Source organism: Sorex fumeus, unplaced genomic scaffold (assembly GCF_029834395.1).
Source record: "Sorex fumeus unplaced genomic scaffold, SorFum_2.1 ptg000058l, whole genome shotgun sequence".
Taxonomy (NCBI): Eukaryota; Metazoa; Chordata; class Mammalia; order Eulipotyphla; family Soricidae; genus Sorex; species Sorex fumeus.
In genome coordinates, this window is record NW_026606115.1 from 27,175,541 (window position 1) to 27,189,871 (window position 14,331).

General features: G+C 35.0%; 1 non-coding gene across 1 annotated transcript; it reads right to left on the reverse strand.

The window, feature by feature from the left end:
- Nucleotides 1–6,499: 6,499 nt before the first annotated feature.
- On the reverse strand, nucleotides 6,500–6,656 carry LOC130034325 (U1 spliceosomal RNA). Its single transcript, XR_008794095.1, has one exon. It is a non-coding gene; the product is annotated as a U1 spliceosomal RNA (small nuclear RNA).
- Nucleotides 6,657–14,331: the final 7,675 nt, after the last annotated feature.

The following is a 14,331-nucleotide window of genomic DNA, read 5'->3' on the forward strand; positions in this document are numbered from 1 at the left end:
TCCTGAAGACTACACACACACGCGCGCGCATGCATGCACACATGCACACACACCTATTTATTTAATTATTTAACTTTTAAAATGGCAGGATAAAGATTAATATACAATTATGTTGCATTTCTATACAAAAGCAGTAATTGATAGGGTAAGGTAACAAAGGAAATCATAAAGATAGAACACCTGGCAGGAAACTTAGAAAGTAAAAACTATACAATGAAAACTTTGCATATCAATACTTTATATTATATATTATAGCTAAATTTTGATTAAAATGGAGATAACATACTCCTGACTTCAAACTATATTGTCAAATAATAGTATTTAAAACAGTGAACAGTGTGGAATTGAAGCAAAATTAGACCCAAAGACCAGTGAAATAGAATATAGATCTTGGAAACAAATCAACATGCATACAAATATTGAGTCAACACCATACATTCTAGAAAAGAATTCCTCTTCAAAACATTAAAACTGCCAAAAAAATTACACTGGCAACAGGATTGTTGTATGAAGTAAAATGAAATGATGAATCATCACTAACTCTAAAGTAAAGGCCCTCCCGTTGATCATGGATTTGCTCGAGCGGGCCCAGTAACGTCTCCATTGGAGACTTTGTTGTTACTGTGTCTGGCATATCGAATACTCTCGGTAGCTTGCCGGGCTCTCTGAGAGGGGCGGAGGAATCGAACTCGGGTTGGCCATGTTGGCTGCGTGCAAGGCAAACACCCTACCCGCTGTGCTATGGCTCCAGCCATCACTAACTCTATTCACTAAAATTAAATGGTTTAACAAGGAAGCAAAATATATAGATGAAAAAAGATATATTCCAGGGCTTCAATAACAGAACGATCAGTATTTGGAGATACTAATAACTTGGTAAACAAAGTCAAGAATACGTCAATCATTGGACATCAAATGAAGACCTCTTTATAGCCGCAGGAGATGGCTCAGTGAGTGGGATGGCATGCAATGCATGCGATATATCCAGGTTTGATCACCAGTACTAAATTGTCTATAGCAAAACCAAGAATGACCCCCAACTCCTGAAGCATGAGTAGCTTCTAAGTAGAAGCCAAAGTAGCCTCTGAGCACTTTTATGAGCCATAAACATTTTTAAAAGCTTTACATTGCAAAAAAAAGTACCACATAAACTGAAAGGTAACCTACCAATTGGGAGAATAGTATTTCCAAATCATACATCTATAAAGTTATATATTTTTGTTTTATACTTAGATATAAATATTTTATTGTTTAACTTTTTGTTTGGTGGCCACACTCTTCAATGTTCAAAAGTTACTCTTCGATCTGCCTTTGAACATCAATTGCTACCTTGCTATGTATCATTAAGTCCCACACATGAGAGAGATAATTCTGCATCTATCCCTTTCTTCTGAATGACTTCACTCAGCATAGCAACTTATCTCTTACTCCACTTAGCCTCAGCACTTGTAATAATAATTTGCTTTGTTTTATGAACTTTTATATTTTTTATTTTAATTTTTTTGAAATTGATGATTCTTATATTTTTTTAATTTTGGTCACTATGGTTTACAGTATGTTTGTGGTAGGAATTCATATAGTAAATATTCCAACATCATACCCTTTACCCTTGTGTCTACTTCCTTCTACCATTGTTCCAGGTTCCCTCACCCACTCTCCAAGCACCATGATAAACTTTCTAAAAAGGCAAGTTATCACTTTCTGTTTCCTTTGGGTATTTACCATTTTGGTATTCTGTTCCTTCATAATTTGTATATAAGAGTGGTGATTTTTTTAGCTTTTCGTGTCACACCCAGTGATGCTCAGGGGTTAGTCCTGACTCTGTACTCAGAAATTACTCCCGGCGGTGCTTGGGGCACCATATGGGATGTTGAGGATCGAACCTGGGTTGGCCACGGGCAAGGCAAACGCCCTCCCCACAGTGTTAACACTCCAGCCCTGAGAGGTGATTTTTTGTCCCTCTCTTCTGACTGACTTTATAATATTTTTACACCCATCCACATGGTAGCAAATTTCATAATTTCGTTTTTCCTTTCTTTTTAAAATTTACTTGTGTTTGGGCCAGACCTGGTGGTGATCAAGGCTTACTCCATGCTCTGTACTCTAATATCACTCCTGGTGGGGTTCAGAACTACTACATATGTTGTGCCTGGAATTGAATTTGTGTTTGCCACATACTGGGCAAGAACTCTACTCACTTTACTATTACTCTTGCTCTGATTTCATTTTTTCTTATGTATGAATATTATTCTATTGTGTATATATATGTACCACCAGTGTCTTTATCCAGTCATCCAGTCATCTGATCTTGAGCAGATGGGTTGTACCACAATTTTGGCTATTGTGAATCATGCTGCAGTGAACATAGAAATGCATATGTCTTTGATAAGTTCCACGAGTCAAAAACTTCCACTAGCAATGAATGAGTTTTCTTTTTTCCCCACATCCAGGCCAACATTTGTTGTTTTTGTTCTTTGTGATGTGTGCAAGTTTCGCTGGTGTGAGATGTTATCTCACTGTTGTTTTGATTTGCATTTCTCTTTCAATGAGCAATATAGAACATTTTTTCATATACCATTTTGCAATCTGTAAGTTTTTTTAAACAAATTTTCTGTTCATCTCTTTGTCCCATTTGTTGATGGGATTGTGGTTTAGCTTAAAGTTCTAATAATGTTTTACTTATTTTGGGTATCAACAGATGGATGATTAGCAAATATCCTTTCCCAGTCTATGGGGTGTCTTTTTATTCTGGCCATCATTTTATTTGCAGTACAGAAGCTCTTAACATGGTATATTTCTTTTTGCTTATCTTTGTTTCATTGAAAATACCTCTGGTTTTCATGTTATTAAGTATTTTGGCTATGTTTTCCTCAATGTAGTTTATGAATTCAGGTAGGTCTGATATGAAGATCTTTAATTAATATTGATTTTACTTTTGTGCATGGTGCTAGGAAATAATGTGATTTCATTTTTATGTGACTGACCAGTTTTTTCCAGGACCATTTGTTGAAGAGACTTTCCTTGTTCCACCTCATAGTTTTGTTTCTTTTTAAAGAAATCTATCAAATATTGTTGAAATTTATATGAAACAGTGAAAGTTTCAGAATAGCCAAAGAAATCCTAGGGGAAAAGAAGATGGGAGGTTTCTCTTTCCCTAATTTTACTTATACTATAAAGCTGTAGTGATTTAAACTAGAATAAAGGCAGACCTTCTGATCAGTGGAAGAGAATTGGAAGTCAAGAGATAGGTACACACATCTAGCATGTGTATTCTAAGAAGTTTCATTGTTTGGTAGTTCATAAAACCTTTTTGATTATAAACCAATAGTATAATGTTTAGTTTTGAAAAGCTATGCTAGTAGCAGGTCAGTTTATGTATTGTTTTTTGTATTTTTGTCACACCTGGAAGTACTTAGAAATTATTCCTGATTGTGCATTCAGGGTTCACTCCTAGTATGGCTTGGTTCAATATTGAAGCCAGGTTAGCAGCATATAACACAAGTACCCTACTTACCATGTCATCTCTCTGGCACAGTTTATGACGTTCTAAGATTACTTCTTACCATTTAAGTATCTGTGATTTGAAACTGGGCTGAAGATACTTGATCTTAAGATCTGTCTTTCAGTATCAGTCCAGTAGAAACAGTCTAGATTGTTAGTTAGAACTGGACTAACTTATTGACTCTGATACTTTCTGGATGTGTGTTCTTGAGCATATTCCTTCTCTTTTTTGAACCTTATTATTAGCATTTATTTAAGAGATATAAATTTATTTACTTCCTAAGTTTTTATGAGAATAAAATGCAATTCAAAAAATTTTCTGGTGTATAATGCATGTAAAAAGTATTTGTAATGGTTTATATGTGTGTTTAAAAAGCTCTTTATTGAAGTCAATATGTTGAAAATGGAATTCACATCTGTTTGCTATGAAAAATTATAAACTGTTAAGAGTTTGTATATATTTTCTTTTGATAGCTATTGATAATTGAGTCACAATGGACTTTTAGAATATTTAATATAAACTTTTAAAGAGGCCTTTCTGTGTGGACTCACTATTGGCACTGAAAGCATATTGTTCCTCTGTTGAGGAACTAACTCAATCGTGGTGGAAACTACTTTATAGCAAGGTCTTTCTGATGAATTTCTAACTCTTTTGTGTGATATCTAAGTAGATCTTTTTGAAATTGCAATTCTTTGTAACAATAAAAGCAATTCTATTCAGCAGAGAAAAATAAATGTCACGACTTGAGAATATGAAAATATAGTCACATCACAGTAATTGTTCCTTTCTTATGGACGTGCTAGTCCTTCACACTTTCCTAAACAATCATGTTTCAGAAAATGCTTGACTATTTATAAATGTTGCCCCATTTTGTTAATGACAGATCCTCAAAGTAAAACATCCCATTGAGATAATAAATTAATCTATTGTAAGGTAAACTAAAACCAACAACAAATCTAGCTTTGGATTTTTCTCTTGTAATCAAAATTTGTATATATATTAGCTGAAGTTTTATTAATTTTTTCTAGGAATCAAAATAAGAGAACTCCCACTCTAAAATCAATCACAGTGAATTATCAATACAAGATTATTTTTTTTGTAAGACCAAGAGGTTGCTACAATACTTGGTGCATGTAACTGTGCACAGTAATTATACATTGTGCTGAATCAAAGTTGTTGCAATTTTTACTATCAGTCATATTAAATATCGTTTAGACGATATTATTCTTTATCAATGATAATTATAAGTTATCCTCGAGTCTGTAAACCTGCAGATTCTCAACTCCACAAGAAGCTTAGTGACTTATCAGACTTGTCTAAAGGAAAAGGAAAAGAGGTGAGAACTTTGTGGCACTCCTACTATTCTGACTTTTTCACTTGGTGTGAAACATTCATATCATACTACATTCCCACTAATATCACCTTTATTATTTCCAGGGCTGGTGCAATGGCACAGCGGTAGGGCATTTGCCTTGCGCGCAACCAGCCAGGCAGAGCCGGTTTCGATTCCTCCACCCCTCTCGGAGAGCCAGGCAAGCTATCAAGAGTATCTTGCACACCCGGCAAAGCCTGGCAAGCTACCGTGACATACTCAATATGCCAAAAACGGTAACAACAAGTCTCAAAAATGGAGACGTTACTGGGCCTGCTAGAGCAAATCAATGAACAATAGGAGGACAGTGACAGTAACAGTGATTATTATTTCCAAGGTCATATATTGACTTTTAAATTTTTTCAAAATATCTAAGATTAGGACAGTAATGCTATGTGTGAAGGGTTGGATAAACTTTACTGAGGAAGAGGCTTTTGTTTATAGAAATAACACAGTTTCTTCACAATATATTTTCTTGCCACACACATGCCTTAAAGTTAAAATTGCTGTTGTATGTTTCTCTTACTGACTGATATCCATCATTTCACTTAGAAATTTTACTTCAAAGAACTGAAAAGGATTAAATACAACTGCTCTAAATTCTGACTACTACATCCTGATCCTACAATCTTAGGTTATACTATGATTTTAGATGGATACTTCTATTTAAGCCCAAAGATTCCTTTCCATATATATTCTTGTTCACAACCCTGTGTTTTATTGATTTTCTACCCACATTTCAAATCCCAATTTATAGCTTCCTTCTTCCCTCTCCTAGAATTCTTTAATAACCAACCAGGGTAAAATTTCTTCTAACTCGTTGAATAATTAAGTTCTCTCTCATGTATTTTACTTAATACTTAGTTATTACCTAGTGTGAGAGTAATCTGATTGTGTAATAGCCTGTTATTCTCTTCATAATTTGACCATTCTTACTTATTATTGTTAGTTACTTGGGATCTTGAAAAGAAATTTAACTAAAAAAACAAATTATGAAATTCATGATAAAGAACTAAAACCTGGTTTTATTACATAAAAGAGAGAAAATGTTTAATATTTTATGTTTTGCAGAGGAAAGCATTAATTGTAAAAGTTGAGACAGTTAATGTAGTATATATATTGTTGATTTATAATGATGTACACGTATAGCTTAGGTAATGTAATAAAGCAATTCTACTTCAATTACACCTTTTATATATGCTTTGTTTTGTTTTGTTTTGTTTTCATTTGGGGCCACACCCGATTCTCAAAGATTTGTCCTAGTGCTGTGCTCAGGGGATACTGAGGACAAAAAATGGGTAGGCAGAGTCAAGCACACTACCCACTGCACTATCATTGAGGCCCTTTAATCACACCCTTAAAATGTTATAAACTACACAAAAATAACGTTAGTAAAATGGTGAAAATATGGAAATAATTTGAACAGTCTATGTGTGTCATCACAAAAAGTAAAGTTAATGAAAACTTCCACTAGAACTAGTTAAACTACACTTATTAGGAGTTATAAAGTGGTTTTTGCCTGGGGTCAAGAGAGTTTGACATACATAGCTTTTCTCTTCTTCTATCAGATATCAGGATCTTATAGCAAAGTATAAGTAAAAACTTATTTTTTTCCCTCGACAGAGAAGAGGAATGCATTCCCCCACTATCATAAATTATGCAGTCAAGTTTCCAACATTTGGAGAAATCTCAGGGATCAGCACATCTAGAGTGCAATGGATACGCTGAACAATTGGGAAAACTACCTTAATGACAGTGGTATCTGCCTTGCCAAGTAAGTATAGTACAAGTTTTTGATGACAAACATAGCTGGTAGAAACGTTCTCATATTTTTTCTTTTCTTTCTGAAGAGTAGTAGTTTGAGCTATTAAATTTGAAGATGGAAAATTTAGGACTGAGATAACTTTTGTTTCAGAGATACTTTAGGTGCAGAGATTTTTGTTTCAGAGTTCATTTGGAGAAAGGTGAGTAAAATTGGGAGATTTCCAGTTTCCCTTTAAGCCTAAATTCTTCAAGTAAAATTTGAAATAGGCAGTACAGAATCTGTATCTCACCAGAAACTCATTTGTCTCAAGAAAACTTCATATTTCTCTCTTGAGGTCTTTCCAATATAGAGGTAATAGATACACTATCAATAAATGCATATATAAAATACCAAAGTAACTTCTCTGTTTAAGCAAACATATTCTTGAAAATATTTTTATAGCTTCCTCGGGTAGTATACATAACACAAAGCATTATCAATAGTAAGTATTTTAGAAATACTTTATTGAATCTACTATACCAGGGGGCCTAAGTAATAGTACAATGAGTAGGGTGTTTGCCTTGCACACGGCCAACCAAAGTTTGATCCCTGGCATCTCATATGGTCCCCTGAGCACCACTGGGAATAATTCTGGTGTGCAGAGCCATGTGTAATTCCTGAGCATTTCTGAGTGAGACCCAAAAGCAAAACAATAAAATAAAAAGAAAATAAAAGTAGTCAAAAATAAGAAAAAGCTTATGACCTAAATAAAACAATGTTGTATAATAAAAGTCTAATATAATATGGTTAATTTAGCATGAGATAATTCTTCAACTGACTCTTACCCTTCTTTTACAGTGAAATTCAATCTCTTGAATTCTATGGAAACTTAGATTTTAATAATATTTTAAATTCCTCTGCTTCATGAAGTTTTTTTACAGGAACAGACTAATCTGAGGCACTGGGACATGAAAGAAGAATGTTTCCTGCCTAAGATAAAAGTATAAAACAGAACATAAGTATCAGAATATATATTCAAATGTTGCAGGTAGAGAGATGGAGGGATAGTAGAACATAATGAAAAAAAACATTGTCTGGAAACCACACCAGTCCAAAGTTATGAGTGCCTTCGATCATGAAGATACCTTTCCATGTGAAGATACTAATAGCCTTTGGGATACAGAGTTCTAGGCCCAAAGCATCCACTGGCCTCTCTGGAAGGAGAGGGACCAAAACTGTAAAGGCAAAGATTGTTATAAGAGCATAAAATGGACCACAATAAGTTCAAAGCTTTTCTTCGATGAAAATAATCAATCCCGAGAAACTTCAGGCAAAAGCTGTCCTCCCGTTGTTCATCAATTTGCTCGAGCAGGCCCAGTAACATCTCCATTATGAGACTTGTTACTGTGTTTGGCATATTGAATACTCTCGGTAGCTAGCCAGGCTCTCCGTGAGGGGCGGAGGAATCGAATCTGGCTCCGCCAGGATGGCTGCGCACAAAGCAAATGCCCTACCACTGTGCAGATAATATTCATATATAAACCATCCCAAATTTATTCAGTGTGCTCTCTACTCTGGAAAAGCCACTTAATGTAGCACAAATGTCTCCTCTGCTCTCATATTCCCTAAATAAACATGTCTTCTTTCACTATTCATCTTCTTCCTAAAATTCTTTTCTGGAAAGGTAGGTACAGCCTGGGGCCAGAATCTAGGACTGATTTTTCTCGTCCTGCAAAGAGCAACTCCTTGCCCCAACTTGAGGTCATAAATTCCCAAGAAAATTCTTGCGTGTTAGGGATTAACTCCCATGTCATGATGATCAAAGACAGTGCAGGTGCAGTTTGAGGATTGTCACATCGTCCTACTGAGATGCAAGGTCTGCACAGTACTGGGGCTATTTATAGACGTATATCAGTCCTAAATCTTTCACACACTTCCAGGTTGATAAAGGTGAGTAAGGGGGACTGGAGAGATGGCACAGCAGATAGGGCATTTGCCTTGCATGCAACTGACCCGGGTTCAATTTCCAGCATCCCATATGGTCCCCTGAGCATGGCAGGGAGTAATTCCTGAGTGCAGATCCAGGAGAGTAACCCCTGTGCATCGCTGTGTGTGACCCTAAAAGAAAAAAAAACACAAAAAAAGTGAGTAAAGAGGCAGGCTACTCTTGAATGTGCTATTTCTTTACTCCCTATTTCACTGAAGTTGCTCGAGCGGGCCCAGTAACGTCTCCATTGGAGATTTTGTTGTTACTGTGTTTGGCATATCGAATACTCTCGGTAGCTTGCCGGGCTCTCCGAGAGGGGCGGAGGAATCGAACTCGGGGCAGCCATGTTGGCCGCTTGTAAGGCGAACGCCCTACCGCTGTGCTATCGCTCCAGCCCACTTAAGTTACCTGAAACAAATATTTACCTATCAGAAATAGTTTTATATCAGAGTGTAGTTGTAGACATTGAAAGCTGAAATTCAAGGTAAAATAAGGCAGGAACTAATTGGAGAAAAAAAGTAAGGAGACACAAATTCATGAAAGAAAGAAGAATTTGGAGTAATTTGACATGAAGGATCTAAAGAGATTTAGAAATGTATTAATTAGTTCTAAAGACTACTGAGATAGTCATATTGAGGAGAGTGTAAAGAGGTTTTTTTTCCACAACACCACTCTCATTTGGGTTTGGAGAATTGTTATGTGTTCTGTTCTGTGTACTATGTTTAACAATGTCTTTGACTTCTATACTCTAGACACAAATAACACCCACATATCTATTGTGAGTTTTTATGTGATAAAATTGTCTTCAGATTTTATGAACTGTCTCTTTTTATATAATGCTTATTTAATTAATGAACTGTGATTTACAAAGTTATTGATAGTTGAGTTTTAGGTATTTATTTCAACAGCAATCCCACTACCAGTGTCAACTTCCCTTCACAAGTGTTCTGTAATTCCCTCTCCATCCCCAATCCTGCCCTATTCCTCTGTTTGTCAACTTGACAGTAACATTAAGAAGTTCCAGGGATTGCACTAACATTTTAAGTGTTGTTGAATCTGTGTTTTGGATATATGGCTATGCCACTCAACCATTTCACCTCTGTAACTGAAGCCCTGATGCCTGTTCATCCAGTATTTTCGGTTCTCTTCTTTCCCCCTTGATTTCCTTTCTTCTCTGTCTTCCTCTCAAAAACCTGAGGTCAGTGGTGAGTTTGGGGAGAGGGGCAAGATCACAGAGGTAAAGAACATTAGGTTAAGGGACTGGAGAAGTAGTTTAGAATTTTATGATCCATAACATATAGATTATATTTCCAAATGTAAATAAATTTTGTGTAGATATAGATAATATTCTCTATTGACATTTTTATCTCATATTTACAAAGTGGTAACAACTTTACCTTCACTTTTATAAAAATTAATAACTATTGCCATATTTTTTCCCTGTGGTAATAGTAGTTCCAACAATGGAGTGATGATAAATTCCATGTGATCCTTAGGTCAGGATATATTTTCAGGGACTCCCATAAAATGAAGCATTATATCATCAGGCAAAGAAATATTGAAAACATGTCTGCCATTATCAAATATGTCTGAAAAAATTTCTAAATGAGTATAAAAGCACTTGGTATTCAAATATATTTTCAATATTTATTTGGTGATCCAGTTTAGGTATTGAATATGATCTTATGAAATTTTATATGTCTGTGTTTTGATTTTCTGATTTTGTTAGTTTTTTGTTTGCTTTTTCATAGAATAAATATGGAAAGTTAAGCAAGGTAGCTGCCTCTAGTTACACTGCTACATTAATGTTATTTTGATCTTGAATTTGTCCAGTTTTAAGAGTTTACATTTATTAAACATCCATCCTTTTCATACAAAGGAGCTGAAAATATTACATGAATTGTTTTCTTAATTTATATGCTATGTCTTTAGAATTCACACAATGATCTCAAACTGTCTTCTTTTATTGATTTCCACAATCACTCATTTTAATAACTTCTCTTGGAGAGCATAGTGCTACAAAACAACATTACCTTTCTAAACTCAAGAACATCTTTACTGACATGAAGATTTATTGGTCAATAGTATTTATAACACTTTTCCCTGTTTGTTCTAAGCATAAACAGAGCTACACAATAGCATTATTATCTCAGAACAAGTAACTACTAATCCCTTATCATTTCCTGATAGAATATTGGCACTTCTTTCTCAATTCAATAATAGTTTTTTACAATATTATGTCTCATAAATTAACGGTTTTGCATAATTTTCTCAAAACCAAAATTTGTTCTAAACCTTAACTACTTGACTCATGGAATAATTAGCTCTCTGGTAATATATATCTAACAAAAGTTTCAAATGTTTTATTTTAAGAGTAGATGTGAAAATTTGGTAGATGGGTTTCAGTTATAAGTGTCGTCTAAGAAACTGAATCATATAGTTCTTTCATCCAAGAATAAACTTGGACCATTAGTATTATGATCCTAACCTATGATACATAGATTCAAATGTCATGTAAGTTGTGTGATAGAGTATCTGGGCTTGGGAATATATATATATATATATATATATATATATATATATATATATATATCCGACAAACAGATATCCCACACTCACTCTGATATAAGCAGTTTTTAGTCAATGCTGTTCGGAGAGCCCGGCAAGCTACCGAGAGTATTTGATATGCCAGACACAGTAACAACAAAGTCTCCAATGGAGACGTTACTGGGCCCGCTCGAAATGTTGGTAAGTTTGTCAGTCTATTTTGGGTTAAGTTTCAATGTTGGGAGATCTTTGATATGCTGATTTTATTTCATTTTTTCTTCCTTCAATAGAAAACACTTTGGGGCATGACCAAATATTCTAGAAACTCAAATTTGTTAGGGGCCAAACCTGTAATGATATCTAGAGTATTTCTTGATTCTTATCCTTAGAGTGGCTCCTTCTTGGTTTTTATTTTTATACCATGTTCCACAAAGTAGTAAAAGTGACATAACATTTATTTTAGTAGAAGTAAATATGAAACAATAACATAGTGTAGTTCTTAATAGCATGTTCTTAGTTTTGGTGATAGATATATTTGGATTCCAATCTTGTCTGATACTTTGTAAATAGGTCACGGTCACGGTCCTCCCATTGTTCATCGATTTGCTCGAGCGGGCCCAGTAGCGTCTCCATCATGAGACTTGTTACTGTGTTTGGCATATCGAATACGTCACGGGTAGCTTGCCAGGCTCTGCCGTGCGGGCAGGATACGCTCGGTAGCTTGCCCGGCTCTCCGGGAGGGGTGAAGGAATTGAACTCGAGTCGGCCATGTTGGCTTTGTAAATAAAACTCTCTAAATCGTTCTCATGATATTAGAATGAACATAACACCTTCTTCTGAAGGGTTGTGATGTTTAGGTGCATGACTAGCACTAATTATCAACTAACATGGGAATTTTTCTTCATGAAAAAACAGTGCATTTCTACATAGTCAATATGAGATACAAGACATCACATGCTTTAATAGGACTTATATGAAATTATGGTAGAAATTTCAACCAGGTATGACCGAACACCTGACATATTTTTCTAACCTAAATTGCAGCTCTATTAATTATATACAGGGTTCACTCATGATGGTGCTTCGAATTGAATGCAAGTCAAGTACCTTAACTCTCATGCTATTTCTTCAACCCTATCCACTGCTTTTTCTTGAAAAAACTAATTTTATTGGTAAAACGTGTGCTGTGGACAATGGAACTTCCTGAAATTCTGTGTAAAACATTTATAAAATATATGAGAATTTGTGTAATATGCTGAAAACCATCTGTGAACTGCAGAAATAACTGTTAATTATACAAAGCTAAAATCATTTTTTTATACTTTCCTGCCCAATTTCATTCTCATGAAAAAACTATTGACAACAACTTGTTATGTAATTTCCAAAATGTTGTTCTCGTATACATAAATTTCTCATGCACTATTTTCTCATAATTTTAAATGTGTGCTCAGCATTTTATTCTATCATTATTTTTAATTACCTTAAAATAATAAACAATGAGGTGTATGTGTATTTGATACATTTTTGTTGAGGTAACTTTGTTTATAATGTTAGGTTTCAGGTGTACAGCATTATAACTTAATATCTGGTGATATCTCTTAATATGGTGATCAACACCAGAAGTCCAATTTCCATCTCTCATCATAATATTGACTTACTTTGACCAATATGCATCATACCATATGAACTTCCTTCCTCTCTGGTAGCCAGCAATGTGTTCTCAATGTCTGAGTTCATTTTCTTTTATCCATTTGCTTTATTTTGTGCATTATACACATAAACAAGATCATGATGTATTTATTATTTTTCAAATCTCACTTAGCATAATCTTTTCAAGTTCCAACCATACTGTTGAAAACGATCTGGACAGTACATTTAACTATGGTGCTATGATGCCCTGGGAGGGGAAGGATGTCTGTCCTTCTGCCTGTCCCCCCTTGCGGTAGCTGCACGGTGGCCTGCATCTTTTAGAGCCTAATGAATAGCCAGTTATGAGACTGCATTGATGAAGCACGAGGGGCCTCGTGTGTTGGGAGGTGGAATCAGCACTACTCCCCGCCATGACAATGCTCCGGATTGCCATCCTCATATGCCTCCTCTGGCTTCTGAACGACCATGATCCCAGAGGCACACAAACCAATCTCGGGATCCAGGGGCTTTTTGCAATAACTCCTCTAGGTTTATTACTAAAATATCAGAAATCCAAATTTGCGTGGCCACTATTGTGGCCACATGACATCATATTCTCTTCATAATCAGCAATGGAAAACAAATTATAAAATGATGTCTTTTTGGCAGGTCTGAATGTTGGGGAAAATTCCAAATAAAAATGTTGGGTCTTTTGTTGTAATATTGAATGTGATCAAAATAGAGAAAGAGAGTAAAGTGGAAATCTGCCACATAGGCGGAGGGTGGGTGGGAGAGGGTTATACTGGGGTTCTTGGTGGTGGAAAATGTGCACTGGTGAAGGGACAGGTGTTTGATCATTGTATGACTGACCAAGACTTGAACTGAAAGTCTTTGTGACTGTTCTCACGGTGATTCAATAAATTAATTTTAAAAAATGGCAAGAATATTTTTTTAAATACAAGATACCGAGGTGTGTGTGTGTGTGTGTGTGTGTTGTGTGTTTTCACGTCTCATTGCTTTATTCATCCATGGGTGGATAAATTCATCCATTATTTCTGGACACTTAGACTTTTTACACATATTAAATGTAATGCTACAAAAAATATAGAGGTGCATGCATCTTTGAATTAGCGCTTTCAATTTCTTTTTATAAATTCTAAGAAGTAAAAGGTGGACCTTATGGTATTTCAAATCTTATTTTTTTTGAAAAATCCCCGTGCTAATTATATCGGTTATAGCAATTAATATACTCACCAGAAATTTACATTAATTTCTTTTTCACTGCATGTGTGCCATAATCATGAGCAACAGACATTATAATTGATGTGAAATGTTATCTCATTGTATTTTGTATTTTTATTCTAATTATAAATTGTGATAGACATCTTTTGTATGTCTCAATGCTACCTATATGATTTTTTGGAAATATTTAAGCCTTCTTCCCATATTTTGGTTAAATTATATATTTTTATATTTTAATGTTTTAAACCATTTCTAGATATATATGTAAACTCTTTCCTCAACTCAGTAACTTGCTTTTTATTTTTAAG